Genomic DNA, 15,392 nt, shown 5'->3' with positions numbered 1-15,392 from the left:
TGCAAAGAGACCATTTCGTATTATTATTTTTTAACATCTTCATTGGAGTATAATTGCTTTACAATGGTGTGTTAGTTTCTGCTTTATAACAAAGTGAATCAGATATACATATACATATATCCCCATATCTCCTCCCTCTTGTGTCTCCCTCCCACCTTCCTCCCTATCCCACCCCTCTAGGTGGTCACAAAGCACCGAGCTGATCTCCCTGTGCTATGTGGCTGCTTCCCACTAGCTATCTATTTTACATTTGGTAGTGTATATATGTCCATGCCACTCTCACTTCGTCCCAGCTTACTGTTCCCCTTCCCCGTGTCCTCAAGTCCATTCTCTACGTCTGCATCTTTATTCCTGTCCTGCCCCTAGGTTCTTCAGAAACATTTTCTTTATTTTTTAGATTCCATATATATGGGTTAGCATACAGTATTTGTTTCTCTTTCTGACTTACTTCACTCTGTATGACAGACTCTAGGTCCACCCACCTCACTACAAATAACCCAATTTCGTTTCTTTTTATGGCTGAGTAATATTTCATTGTATATATGTGCCACATCTTCTTTATCCTTTCATCTGTTGATGGACAGTTAGGTTGCTTCCATGTCTTGGTTATTGTAAATAGAGCTGCAGTGAACACTGTGGTATATGACACTTTTTGAATTATGGTTTTCTCAGGGTATGTGGCTAGTAGCAGGATTGCTGGGTCGTATGGTAGTTCTATTTGTAGTTTTTTAAGGAACCTCCATACTGTTCTCCATAGTGGCTGTATCAATTTACTTCCCACCAACAGTGCAAGAGGGTTCCCTTTTCTCCACACCCTCTCCAGCATTTATTGTTTGTAGATTTTTTGATGATGGCCATTCTGACTGGTGTGAGGTGATATATCATTGTAGTTTTGATTTGCATTTCTCTAATGATTCGTAATGTTGAGCATCCTTTCATGTGTTTGGTGGCAATCTGTATATCTTCTTTGGAGAAATGTCATATTAGGTCTTCTGTCCATTTTTGGATTGAGTTGTTTATTGATATTGAGCTGCATGAGCTGCTTGTAAATTTTGGAGATAAATCCTTTGTCAGTTGCTTCATTTACAAATATTTTCTCCCATTCTGAGGGTTGTCTTTCTGTCTTGTTTATGGTTTCCTTTGCTGTGCAAAAGCTTTTAAGTTTCATTAGGTCATATTTGTTTATTTTCATTTTCATTTCTGTTTCTCTATAAGGTAGGTCAAAAAGAATCTTGCGGTCAGGGCTCCCCTGGTGGCGCAGTGGTTGGGAGTCTGCTTGCCGATGCAGGGGACATGGGTTCGTGCCCTGGTCCGGGAGGATCCCACATGCCACGGAGTGGCTGGGCCTGTGGGCCATAGCCACTGAGCCTGCACGTCCGGGGCCTGTTCTCTGCAACAGGAGAGGCCACAGCAGTGAGAGGCCTGCATACTGTGAAGAAAAAAAAGGATCTTACTGTGATTTATGTCATAGAGTGTTCTGCCTATTTTTTCCTCTAAGAGTTTTATACTGTCTGGCCTTACATTTAGGTCTTTAATCCATTTTAAGTTTATTTTTGTGTATGGTGTTAGCGAGTGTTCTAATTTCATTCTTTTACATGTATCTGTCCAGTTGTCCTAGCACCACTTATTGAAGAGGCTGTCTTTTCTCCACTGTATATTCCTGCCTCCTTTATCAAAAATAAGGTGACCATATGTGCGTGGGTTTATCTCTGGGCTTTCTATCCTGTTTCTTTTTCTTTTTCTTTTTTCTTTTTTGTGGTACGTGGGCCTCTCACTGTTATGGCCTCTCCCGTTGCGGAGCACAGGCTCCGGACACACAGGCTCAGCGGCCATGGCTCACGGGCCCAGCTGCTCCGCAGCACGTGGGATCTTCCCGGACCAGGGCACGAACCTGCGTGCCCTGCATCGGCAGGCAGGCTGTCAACCACTGCGCCACCAGGGAAGCCCTTATCCTGTTTCACTGATCTATATTTCTGTTTTTGTGCCAGTACCATACTGTATTGATTACTGTAGCTTTGTAGTATAGTCTGAAGTCTGGGAGTTCGATCCCTCCAGCTCCATTTTTCTTTCTTAAGATTGCTTTGGCTATTCGGGGTCCTTTGTGTTTCCATACAAATTGTGAAATTTTTTGTTCTAGTTCTGTGAAAAATGCCACTGGTAGTTTGATAGGGATTGCATTGACTCTGTACATTGCTTTGGGTAGTATAGTCATTTTCACATTATTGATTCTTCCAATTCAAGAACATGGTATATCTCTCCATCTGTTTGTATCATTTTTAATTTCTTTCATCAGTGTCTTATAGTTTTCTGCATACAAGTCTTTTGTCTCCTTAGGTAGGTTTATTCCTAGGTATTTTATTCTTTTTGTTACAGTGGTAAATGGGAGTGTTTCCTTAATTTCTCTTTCAGATTTTTCATCATTAGTGTATAGGAATGCAAGAGTTTTCTGTGCATTAATTTTGTATCTTGCTACTTTACCAAATTCATTGATTAGCTCTAGTAGTTTTCTGGTAGCATCTTTAGGGTTCACTATGTATATAGTATCATGTCATCTGCAAACAGTGACAGCTTTACTTCTTCTTTTCCGATTTGGATTCCTTTTATTTCTCTTTCTTCTCTGATTGCTGTGGCTAAAACTTCCAAAACTATGTTGATTAATAGTGGTGAGAGTGGCAACCTTGTCTTGTTCCTGATCTTAGTGGAAATGGTTTCAGTTTTTCACCCTTGAGAACGATGTTGGCTGTGGGTTTATCATATATGGCCTTTATTATGTTGAGGAAAGTTCCCTCTATGCCTACTTTCTGCAGGGTTTTTATCATAAATGGTTGTTGAATTTTGTCAAAAGATGTTTCTGCATCTATTGAGATGATATCGTTTTTCTCCTTCAATTTGTTAATATGGTGTATCACATTGATTGATTTGCGTATATTGAAGAATCCTTGCATTCCTTGGATAAATCCCACTTGATCATGGTGTATGATCCTTTTATTGTGCTGTTGAATTCTGTTTGCTAGTATTTTGTTGAGGATTTTTGCATCCATGTTCATCAGTGATATTGGCCTGTAGTTTTCTTTCTTTGTGACGTCTTTGTCTGGTTTTGGTATCAGGGTGATGGGCCTCATAGTACTAGTTTGGGAGTGTTTCTCCCTCTGCTGTATTTTGGAAGAGTTTGAGAAGGAGAGGTGTTAACTATTCTCTAAATGTTTGATAGACTTCGCCTGTGAAGCCATCTGGTCCTGGGCTTTTGTTTGTTGGAAGATTTTTAATCAGTCTGAATTTCAGTGCTTGTGATTGGTCTGTTTATATTTTCTGTTTCTTTCTGGTTCAGTCTCGGAAAGTTGTACTTTTCTAAGAATTTGTCCATTTCTTCCTGGGTATCCATTTTATTGGCATATAGTTGCTTGTAGTAATCTCTCATGATCCTTTGTATCTCTGCAGTGTCAGTTGTTACTTCTCGTTTTTCACTTCTAAATCTATTGATTTGAGTCTTCTCCTCTTTTTTCTTGATGAGTCTGGCTAATGGTTTATCAATTTTGTTTATCTTCACAAAGAACCAGCTTTTCGTTTTATTGATCTTTGCTATTGTTTCCTTCATTTGTTTTTCATTTATTTCTGATCTGATGTTTTTTATTTCTTTCTTTCTGCTAACTTTGAGGTTTTTTTATTCTTCTTTCTCTAATTGCTTTAGTGTAAGGTTAGGTTGTTTATTTGAGATTTTTCTTGTTTTTGAGGTAGGATTGTATTGCTATAAACTTCCCTCTTAGAACTGCTTTTGCTGCATTCCCTAGGTTTTGGGTCGTTGTGTTTTAATTGACATTTGTTTCTAGTATTTATTGATTTCCTCTTTGATTTCTCCAGTGTTCTCTTGGTTATTTAGTAGTGTATTGTTTAGCCTCCATATGTTTGTATTTTTACAGATTTTTTCCTGTAATTGATATCTAATCTCATAGCTTGTGGTCAGAAAAGATACTTGATACAGTTTCAATTCTCTGAAATTTACCAAGGCTTGATTTGTGACCCAAGATATGATCTATCCTGGAGAATGTTCCATGAACACTTAAGAAGCAAGTGTATTCTGTTGTTCTTGGACAGAATCTCCTATACATATCAATTAAGTTCATCTTGTTCTATGTATCATTTAAAGTTTATGTTTCCTTATTTTTTTTCATTTTGGATGATGTGTCTATTGGTGAAAGTGGGGTGTTAAAGTCCCCTACTATGATTGTGTTACTGTTGATTTCCCCATTTATGACTGTTAGCATTTGCCTTATGTATTGAGGTGCTCCTATGTTGGCTGCATAAATATTTACAATTGTTTATCTTCTTAAATTGATCCCATGATCACTATGTAGTGTCCTTCTTTGTGTCTTGTAATAGTCTTTATTTTAAAGTCTATTTTGTCTGATATGAGAATTGCTACTCCAGCTTTCTTTTGATTTCCATTTGCATGGAATAAGTTTTTCCATCCCCTCACTTTCAGTCTGTATGTGTCCCTAGGTCTGAAGTGGGTCTCTTGTAGACAGCATATATATGGGTCTTGATTTTTGTGTGTGTGTGTGTGGTACACGGGCCTCTCACTGCTGTGGCCTCTCCCGTTGCGGAGCACAGGCTCCGGACGCGCAGGCTCAGCGGCCATGGCTCATGGGCCCAGCCACTCTGCGGCATGTGGGATCCTCCCGGACCGGTGCACAAACCCGTGTCCCCTGCATCGGCAGGTGGACTCTCAACCACTGGGCCACCAGGGAAGCCCCTTGGGTCTTGTTTTTGTATCCATTCAGCCAGTCTGTGTCCTTTGGTTGGAGCATTTAATCCATTTACATTTAAGGTAGTTATTAATATGTATGTTCCTATTACCATTTTCTTAATTTTTAGGGGTTTGGTATTGTAAGTCTTCTCCTTCTCTTGTGTTTCCTGCCTAGAGAAGTTCCTTTGGCATTTGTTGTAAAGCTGGTTTGGTGGTGCTGAATTCTCTTAGCTTTTGCTTGTCTGTAAATGTTTTAATTTCTCCGTCAGATCTGAATGAGATCCTTGATGGGTAGAGTACTCTTGGTTGTAGGTTTTCCCTTTCATCAATTTAAATATGTCCTGCTGCTCCCTTCTGGCTTGCAGAGTTTCTGCTGAAAGATCATTTGTTAACCTTATGGGGATTCCCTTGTATGTTATTTGTTGTGTTTCCCTTGCTGTTTTTAATATTTTTTCTTTGTATTTAATTTTTGATAGTTTGATTAATATGTGTCTTGGCATGTTTCTCCTTGGATTTTTCCTGTATGGGACTCTCTGGGCTTCCTGGACTTGACTGACTATTTCCCTTCCCATATTAGGGAAGTTTTCAGCTATAATCTCTAAAAATATTTTCTCAGTCCCTTTCTTTTTCTCTTCTTCTTCTGGGATCCCTATAATTTGAATGTTGGTGTGTTTAATGTTGTCCCAGAGGTCTCTGAGACTGTCCTCAACTCTTTTCATTCTTTTTTCTTTCTTCTGCTCTGTGGTAGTTATTTCCACTATTTTATCTTCCAGGTCACTTATCCATTCTTCTGCCTCAGTTATTCTGGTATTGATTCCTTCTAGAGAATTTTTAATTTCATTTATTGTGTTGTTCATCATTGTTTGTTTGCCCTTTAGTTCTTCTAGGTCCTTGTTAAACGTTTCTTGTATTTTCTCCATTCTATTGCCAAGATTTTGGATTATCTTTACTATCATTACTCTGAATTCTTTTTCAGGTAGACTGCCTATTTCCTCTTTGTTTGGTCTGGTGGCTTTTACCTTGCTCCTTCATCTGCTATGTGTTTCTCTGTTTTCTCATTTTGCTTAACTTACTGTGTTTGGGGTCTCCTTTTTACAGGCTGCAGGTTTGGTGTTCCCATTGTTTTTGGTGTCTGCCCGCAGTGGCTAAGGTTGTTTCAGTGGGTTTTGTAGGCTTTGTGGTGGAGGGGACTGGTGCCTGTGTTCTGGTCAGTAAGGCTGGATCCTGTCTTTCTTGTGAGCAGGACCATGTCCTTTGGTGTGTTTTGGGGTGTCTGTGCCCTTATTATGACTTTAGGCAGCCTCTCTGCTAATGGGTGGGCTTGTGTTCCTGTCTTGCTAGTTGTTTGGCTCGGGGTGTCCAGCGCTGTAGCTTGCTGGTCGTTGAGTGGAGCTGGTTCTTAGCGTTGAGATGGAGATAGATCTCTGCGAGAGCTTTTGCTGTTTGATATTGCGTGGAGCCGGGAGGTCTCTCTTGGACCAGTTGCCTGAACTCAGCTCTCCCACCTCAGAGGCACAGGCCTGACACTGGTCAGAGCACCAAGATTCTGTCAGCCAGATGGCTCAGAAGAAAAGAGAGAAAGAAGAAAGAAAGAAAGAAAAAATAAAATAATTAAAATAAAAAATTTTAAAAAAATTTTTAAAAATTTAAAAGTAAAAAAAAATAAAGAAGAGAGCAACCAAACCAAAAAACAAATCCACCAATGATAACAAGTGCTAAAAAATATACTAAAAAAAGACAAAAAACCCCCCAAAAACAGACAGAACCCTAGGACAAATGGTAAAAGCACAAAATCACACAGAGAAGCATACACATACACACTCACAAAAAGAGAAAAAGGAAAAAATATATATATATAAAAGAAAGAGAGCAACCAAGTCAATAAACAAATCTACCAATGATAATAAACTCTAAGTACTAAACTATGATAAACATAAAACCAGAAACTAATTAGATGCAGAAAGCAAACCCCAAGTCTACAGTTGCTCCCAGAGTCCACTGCCTCAATTTTGGGGTGATTTGTTGTCTATTCAGGTATTACACAGATGCAGGGTACATCGAGTTGATTGTGGAGATTTAATCCACTGCTCCTGAGGCTGCTGGGAGAAAATTCCCTTTCTCTTCTTTGTTCTCACAGCTCCTGGGTTTCAGCTTTGGATTTCGCCCTGCCTCTGCGTTTAGGTCACCTGGGTCATCTATTCTTCACTCAGACAGGATGGGGTTAAAGTAGCAGTTTATTAGGGGGCTCTGGCTCCCTCAGGCCAGGGGAAGAGAGGTGTACAGAATGCGGGGCCAGCCTGCGGCAGCAGAGGCCAACATGACATTGCAACAGCCTGAGGCGTGCTGTGTGTTCTCCTGAGGAAGTTGTCCCTGGATCACGGGACCCTGTCCTTGGCGGGCTGTACAGCCTCCCGGGATGGGAAGTGTGGATAGTGCTCTGTGCTTGCACATAGGCTTCTTGGTGGCTGCAGCAGCAGACTTAGTGCTTCATGCCCGTCTCTGGTGTATGCACTGATAGACGCGGCTTGCGCCCATCTCTGGAGCTCGTTTAGGCGGTGATCTGAATCCCTTCTCGCGCACCCCAAAACCATGGTCTCTTGCCTCTTAGGCAGTTCCAGACTTTTTCCCAGACTCCCTCTGGGCTAGCTGTGGCGCACTAACCCCTTCAGGCTGTGTTCACACAGCCAAGCCTAGTCCTCTCCCTGGGATCAGACCTCCGAAGCCAGAGCCTCAGCTCCCAGCTCCCCCCTGCCACCCCAGAGGGTGAGCAGACAAGCCTCTTGGGCTGGTGAGTGCTGGTTGGCACTGATCCTCTGTGCAGGAATCTCTCTGCTTTGCCCTCTGCACGCCTGTTGCTGTGCACTCCTCTGTGGCTCCGAAGCTTCCCCCACCCCACCCACCCACCATCTCCACCAGTGAAGGGGCTTCCTAGTGTGTGGAAACTTTTCCTCCTTCACAGCTCCCTCCCAGATATGCAGGTCCTGTCCCTATTTTTTTGCCTCTGTTTTTTCTTTTTTCTTCTACCCTCCCCAGGTATGTGGGTATGTGGGGAGTTTCTTGCTTTTTGGGAAGTCTGAGGTCTTCTGCCAGCGTTTAGTAGGTGTTTTGTGGGAGTTGTTCCACATGTAGATGTATTTCTGGTGTATTTGTGGAGAGGAACGTCTTACTCCTCTGCCATCTTGAAGGTCTCCTTGTATTATTTTTGCTAACACCCTTTTGAAAGTAAAAAGCAACTATATGAATCCTGTGAATTAATTTATAAGTAGAGATGTTGAACAGTTTTGGAAATATATGCATCTTATAAATCAGTGCCTGTTTAGCAAGTAGGTTAATTTTTTTTAACATCTTTATTGGAGTATGATTGCCTTACATTGTTGTGTTTGTTTCTGTTGTATAACAAAGTGAATCAGCTATACATATACATATATCCCCATATCCCCTCCCTCTTGCCTCTCCCTCCCACCCTCCCTATCCCACCCCTCTAGGTGGTCACAAAGCATGGAGCTGATCTCCCTGTGCCATGTGGCTGCTTCCCACTAGCTATCTATTTTACATTTGGTAGTGTATATAAGTCCATGCCACTCTCTCACTTTGTCCCAGCTTACCCTTCCTCCTCCCCTGTCCTCAAGTCCATTCTCTATGTCTGTCTCTTTTTTCCTGTCCTGCCCTTAGGTTCTTCAGAACCTTTTTTTTTTTTTTTTTTTTTTAGATTCCATATATATGTGTTAGCATACGATATTTGTTTTTCTCTTTCTGACTTCACTGTGTATGACAGACTCTAGGTCCATCCCCCTCACTACCAATGACTCAATTTCATTTCTTTTTATGGCTGAATAATATTCCATTGTATATATGTGCCACATCTTCTTTATCCATTCATCTGTCGATGGACACTTAGGTTGCTTCCATGTCCTGGCTATTGTAAATAGTGCTGCAATGAACATTGTGTTACATGACAAGCAGGTTAATATTGTATTAGATAAATTGTTGTTTTATGGCAGGTATTAACACATTCACAGTGTTTCAGTTCAACTGTGAATTGTTTTTTTTATTTTTATTTTTTGGACCTCAGTTTCGATGAGGAGACGGTAGAGTCTTCTCCCTCATTTTTTTCAGATTTTCCAAGGAATGCATACAAGGGAGTCATCATCGATCCGAGCATGTGCTGGGACACTGCAGAACCCGACAGGGCAGGCTGCATGGCTCTGCAGAGGAGCCAGTGACCCCAGAGTACTCCAACGGCCTGGGGAATCCATAGCCCCCAGGCCACTCAGCAAGAGAAACAGTCAATCCATGCTTGCAGCCACTGGGCCCGTCTGTGGAAACCCTAATATCCAGTGGCACAGCTTGGAGTGCTTGAAGGCCTACCGTCCTGAGGTATCCACAGCCACGCTCGGTACCCTGGGCCTACCTCAGTTCTTCCAGGTCTTCCTACCACCTCCAGTCCTCAGACCACGCGAACGTCTTCTTGTCTTCACCGACGGCCAGCCTTGCCCAGCAGCTACACCTGAGAAGTAGACATAAATCATGCAGGCTTCAGAATTGGACCCGGGTCCTCAGAGAACACGATTCATGCAAACATTTACTTGGGCGTGAGCCCTGCACCTGCTTCCCAAGTACCTCTATCACTTAGGAGAACTGAATGCATGTCTGACAGCACAACTGCAGGAAGGTAGGCACGTAGGTGGGCCCGTGTGTGAGAGGGTGTATGTGTGTACGCATGCGTGTGTCTGTGATTGCACGCAAGGATGTGCTTGAGGGTTTCTGCGTGTGCCTCTGTATCTGCGTCTTGGTCTCTGTGTGTCCCTTTGCTTCTCTGCAGAGCCTCGAACAGTAAAAGCCACACCTTATACACAGAGCCCCGGCCTCGGACCCTCCCACTGAATGGAGAAAGACCCCAGTCGCCTTCAAGAGGCCACATGCGAACTTTGACCCCGATGGGCTGTTGAAATAGGCCACGGGCTCCCACTCTCCAGCAGCCCTGCCTTCTGACCAAAGCACATAGACTTGAGGAACCAGCCTCCCGGCCGTGAGTGTGACATCTATGTGGACCTGGAGACCCTGCCAGCTACTAGCACATCTGATGTGCACTTGGGGCCACTCCCAGCGCTTCCAGGAACAAGGGAGCCTCCCATGGGTAGGCTGACACCGCCCTGCAGCTGGCTACAGGCAAGATGCAGCCTGTCTTCCTCTCAAGGGGCCAAAGGAATTCAGCCCAGGTACCACTTCAGGCTAACTAGGCCAAATCACCTTCCGGGGACCAGCAGGGATGCCGACCACGGGAAGCAGTGGTCTGCAGCAACCATGACCCAGGGTCAAACCCCACAGTGGAAACTAGGCTACCTTCCCGGCCACGTTCCGGCCAGCTCCCCAGCTGGCAGGATTTGCAGCCCTGACCCCCAAGGAAACGCTCAAACGCTCAACAGTCTTGTCCCAAGTGCCCTCCTCCTGCCTGCAGTGCGACTCGACCCGACTGAAAGCCACAGATGTCATGCAAACATGCGCACACTGAGCACCAGGGAAGATAGCAAGCATGTCTGCTTTGATGACGGCGACCCCACCCCATACAACCTGGCACCTCTCCTCCGACATAGCGACACTACTGAGGACCTCACAGAGATCCAAGGCGCTGTCCACGAGGACCACAGAAAGACTTCAAATGGAAGACCACTGCCACGCGAGGGGACCTGGAATCCTGAAGGGGAGCAAGTGGCTGTCCATGGCAGCCATGAATTGTTGTTTTTACATGACACAGTATTGTTTTTCAAACCTAGCTCAGTTTCTATCCATAGCTTCCTGAACTGTACAAAGACTTCATTCAGTGACCTGTGGAGAACAAAAATATTTATTTTTGTCCCAGTGAATTGAGACTGCATGTACACTTTTGGAGAAATATGTGAATTTATAAAGATTTTGTATATACTTGTTTAGAAAATTGATTACATCCTTTGATGCAGTTAGAAGTTTTTAAGTTAGGTATAGTCTCATTTGTCTATTTTTGTTTGTATTGCTTGTGCTTTTGGTGTCATTACCAAGAAATCATTGCCAAATCCAGTATCATGAAGCTTTTCCCCTATGTTTTCTTCTTGGAGTTTTATGGTTTGAGGTCTTAAATTTAGGTCTTTAATCCATTTTTAGCTGATTTTTGTATATGGTGTTAGGTAAGCATCCAACTTAATTCTTTTGCATGTGGCTAACCAGTTTTCCCAACACTATTTGTTGAAGAAACTGTCATTTCCCACATTGAGTGGTCCTGGCACCTTTGTCCTGTAAGCCTTTTAATGACTTCATAATATTTCATGTAATGGATATATTATACTCTCATTGTTTGTTTTGTTTCCAGAGTTTTGCTACAGTGTTTACTGTGGTAAACATTCTTGTGCATATGTCCTTATGTACTGGTGCTTTTATTGCTATGGGAGTTAGGTGTGGGGTTGCTGAATTAAAGGAATATATACTTTTATTTTTTGATAAATTTTGCAAGATTAAAATATTACAAGATTACTTTTCCAAAAGGCAGTAACACTCTACATTTCTATCACCAGTGTTTGAGAGAAGCAGGATTCTTCTTTTACCCTAGTACCATTGGTATCAGGAAGGCCTCTCCCAGGGGAGGGATCACATATATGACTAAGAAAAATAAAGATGTTTCTCTATATCGTTATATAAGTTAGTGCTTAACATTTCAATGCATAAAGAGTCCCCTATTCTCATATTCCATAACCTCAAGAAGCCTACTGAGTAAGTGGAAAGAGGATTGATCTGGGTTGCAATTAGAGTTCTGTGATTAACTGGCACTTAACCTATAAAGGTGGAATCACTTGATACGGAAAAACCATGGACTTGGTTGACAAACCTGGCTTCAAAGCCTTGTGACAAGTCAGCTTTCCAGCCTTTTGCTGTATGATCCTGGGCAAATGACAACCTTTCAGAACTTCAGTCTCTTCACTTATAAAGGAAGTTTGCACATTTGCTGTTGACACTTTAAAAATGTACTGTTGAGGTTTACAAAGAAAAAAAAATGTGCAGTTGATATTACTCAAATGCTGGCTTAGTCCATTTGGGCTGCTATAGCAAAATGCCACACACTGAGTAGCTTATACACAACAGGAATTTATTTCTCACACTTCTGGGGGCCGGAAGTCTGAGATCAGTGTGGTTGGATGAGGGCCCTCTTCCAGGTCTCAGACTTCTTGTTGTGTCCTCTTATGGCAGAATGTGCTAGGCAGGTCTCTGGAGCCTTTTTATAAGGCCCTAGCCCTGTTCATGAGGATTCCACCCTAATGACTGAAGCACCTCCCAAAGGCCCTACCTACCAATACCATAACCTTTGGAGGTTAGGATTTCAACATGAATTTTGGGAAGAAACAAACATTCAGACCATTCAAGTACCATAATTTATTATTAAAATAGTTATCAAAATAGACTTTTTTTTTTTTTTTTCAGTACGCGGGCCTCTCACTGTTGTGGCCTCTCCCATTGCAGAGCACAGGCTCCGGACGCGCAGGCCCAGCGGCCACGGCTCTCAGACCCAGACGCTCCGCGGCATGTGGGATCTTCCCAGACCGGGGCATGAACCCGCGTCCCCTGCATCGGCAGGTGGACTCAACCACTGCGCCACCAAGGAAGCCCCAAAATAGACTATTAAAGGCAAAACCATGGAGACAGTAAAAAATTCAGTGATTGCTGGGGGTTGAAGGGGGAGAGATGAATAGGCAGAGCACAGAGGATTTTTAGGGCAGTGGAAATACTGTAGGATGCCGTAATGATGGATTCATGCCATCATACATTTGTCCAAACCCATAGAATATATAACATCAAGAGGCAATTGTAATGTAAACTATAGATTTTGGTGATAATGATGTATCAGTGTAGGTTCATCAGTTGCAAGGAATGTTCTGCTCTGATGGAGATGTTGATAATGGGGGAAGCTATGCATGTGGAGGGGGCAGGGCATATAAAAATCTCTGTACCTTCCCCTCAGATTTGCTATGAACCTCAAACTGCTCTAAAAGGTATTATTTTTTAAAATTGTTTATGATCACCGTAGTAAGTCTGGTTAACATCCGCCACCATACACAGTTACAAATTTTTTTCTTGTGATGAGAACTTGCAAAATTCACTCTCTTAGCAACTTTCAAATATGTAACATGGTTTTATTAACTACAGTCACCATACTGTACATTACATCCCCATGACTTATTTTATAATGGGAATTTTTTACCTTTTGAGCCCCTTCACCCATTTCTCCCACCCCACACTCCCTGTTCCTCTGTATCTGAGCTGGGTTTTTCTTTTGTTTTTCCTATTTTTGTTTTTAAAGGTTCCACATATAAGTGAGATCATATAGTATTTGTCTTTCTCTGTCTGACTTATTTCACTTAGCATAGTGCCCTCAAGATCCATCCATGTTGTCGCAAATGGCAGGATTTCCTTCTTTTTGATGGTTGAATAACATTCCATTGTGTGTGTGTGTGTGTGTGTGTGTGTGTGTGTGTGTGTGTGTGTGTGTATCACACTTTCTTTATTCATCCATTGGTGGACACTGAGGTTGTTTCCATATCTTGGCTATTGTAAGTAATGCTACAATGAACATGGGTTACATGTATCTTTTTGAGTTAGTGTTTTTGTTTTCCTTGGGTAAAGCCCCTGAAGTAGAATTGCTGGATCACATGATAGTTATATTTTTAATATTTTGAGGAACATCCATACTGTTTTCCGTAATGGCTGTACTGATTTACATTCCCACCAATAGTGCACAAGGGTTCCCTTTTCTCTACATCCTCACCAGTGCTTCTCAATACTTTTTCATGTACTGATTGGCCAGCTGTATGTCTTCTTTGTAAAAATGTTTATTCAGATCCTCTGCCCATTTTTTAATTAGATTGTTTGGGGGGTTTTTTTGCCATTGAATTGTATGTATTCTTTATATATTTTGGATATTAACCCCTTATCAGATATATGATTTGCAAATAATTTCTCCCATTCTGTAGGTTGCCTTTTCATTTTGTTGGTAGTTTTCTTTGCTATGTGGAAGCTTTTTAGTTTGATGTAGTTCCACTTGTTTATTTTTGCTTTTGTTGGCTTTGCTTTTGGTGTCAAATCCAAAGAATCATCACCAAGACCAATGTCAAGGAGCTTACTGCCTATGTTTTCCTCTAGTTTTATGGTTTCAGGCCTTATGTTCAAGTCTTTAATCCATTTTGCGTTAATTTTTGTGTATGGTATAAGATAGTGGTCCAGTTTCTTTCTTTTGCATATGTCTGTCCAGTTTCCCCAGGACCATTTATTGAAGAGGCTGTCCTTTCCCCAGTGTGTATATCTATCTATATACATTTTAAAAATAGAAGTATAGTTGACTTACAATATTATATTAGTTTCAGGTGTACAATGTACTGATTCAATATTTTTATAGATTACACACCATATAAAGGTATTGACTGTGTTCCCTGTGCAGCATATTACATCCCTGTGACTTATTCATTTTATAACCCATTGTATATTCTTGGCTCCTTTATCATAAATCAGTTGACCATATATGTGTTGGTTTATTTGTGGGATCTCTATTCTGTTCCACTGATCTATGTGTCTGTTTGTATGACAATACCATACTGTTTTGATTGCTATAGCTTTGTAATGTAGTTTGAAATCAGGGAACGTGATCCCATCAGCTTTGTTCTTTCTCAAGATTGTTTTGGCTATTTGGAGTCTTTGGTGTTTCCATACAAATTTTAGGATTGTGTTTTCTATTTCTGTGAAAAATGCCATTGGAATTTTGATAGAGATTTTATTGAATCTGTACATGGCTTTGGGCAGTGTGGACATTTTAACAATACTAATTCTTCTAATCCATGAGCATAGTATACCTCTTCCTTTATTTGTGTCTTCTTCAATTTCTTTCATCAATGTCTTACAGCTTTCATTCTACAGGTTTGTCACCTCCTTGGTTAAATTTATTCCTAGGTATCTTTTTCTTTTTGATGCAACTGTAAATGAGATTGTTTTCTTAACTTCTCTTTCTGATAGTTTGTTATTAGTGTATACAAAAGCAACAGATTTTTGTATATTCATTTTGTATCCTGTAACTTTCAACTGAATTCCTTTATTCTAAAAGTTATTTGATGGAGTCTTTAGGGATTTCTCTCTGTATAATATCATGTCATCTGCAAATATTGACAGTTTTACTTCTTCCTCTCCTATTTGGATGCCTTTTATCTCTTTTTCTTGCTTAATTGCTCTTGCTAGGATTTCCAATACTATGTTGAATAAAAGTGGTGAGAATGGGCATCCTTGTCTTGTTCCTGATCTTAGAAGAAAAGCTTTCAGCTTTTCACCACTGAGTATGATGTAACCTATGGACTTGTTGTATATGGCCTTTCTTATGTTGAGGTATGTACCCTCTATATCCGCTTTGTTGAGAGTTTTTAATCATAAATGGATGCCGAATTTTGTCAAATGCTTTTCTGCATCTATTGAGATGACCATATGATTTTCTTGAATTTAATTTAATTTGATATTTTTATTCAGCAGGTTCTTATTAGTTATCTATTTTATACATATTAGTGTATATATGTCAATCCCAATCTCCCAATTCATCCCACCATCACCCCCCAACACCCTGCTTTCCCCTCTTGATGTCCATACGTTT

General features: G+C 41.3%; 1 protein-coding gene and 1 non-coding gene across 4 annotated transcripts in view; one reads left to right on the top strand and one right to left on the bottom strand.

Annotated features, from left to right (window-relative positions):
* CHRNA5 (cholinergic receptor nicotinic alpha 5 subunit) overlaps positions 1–15,392 on the top strand; it is a 61,642-nt gene that overhangs the window by 15,200 nt on the left and 31,050 nt on the right. The window lies entirely within an intron of this gene.
* On the bottom strand, positions 8,808–8,900 carry LOC131754069 (small nucleolar RNA SNORD116). The gene has a single exon (XR_009335118.1). It is a non-coding gene; the product is annotated as a small nucleolar RNA SNORD116 (small nucleolar RNA).

This window comes from Kogia breviceps, chromosome 3 (genome assembly GCF_026419965.1).
Source record: "Kogia breviceps isolate mKogBre1 chromosome 3, mKogBre1 haplotype 1, whole genome shotgun sequence".
Taxonomy (NCBI): domain Eukaryota; kingdom Metazoa; phylum Chordata; class Mammalia; order Artiodactyla; family Physeteridae; genus Kogia; species Kogia breviceps.
This window is presented reverse-complemented; position numbering and strand designations above follow the sequence as displayed.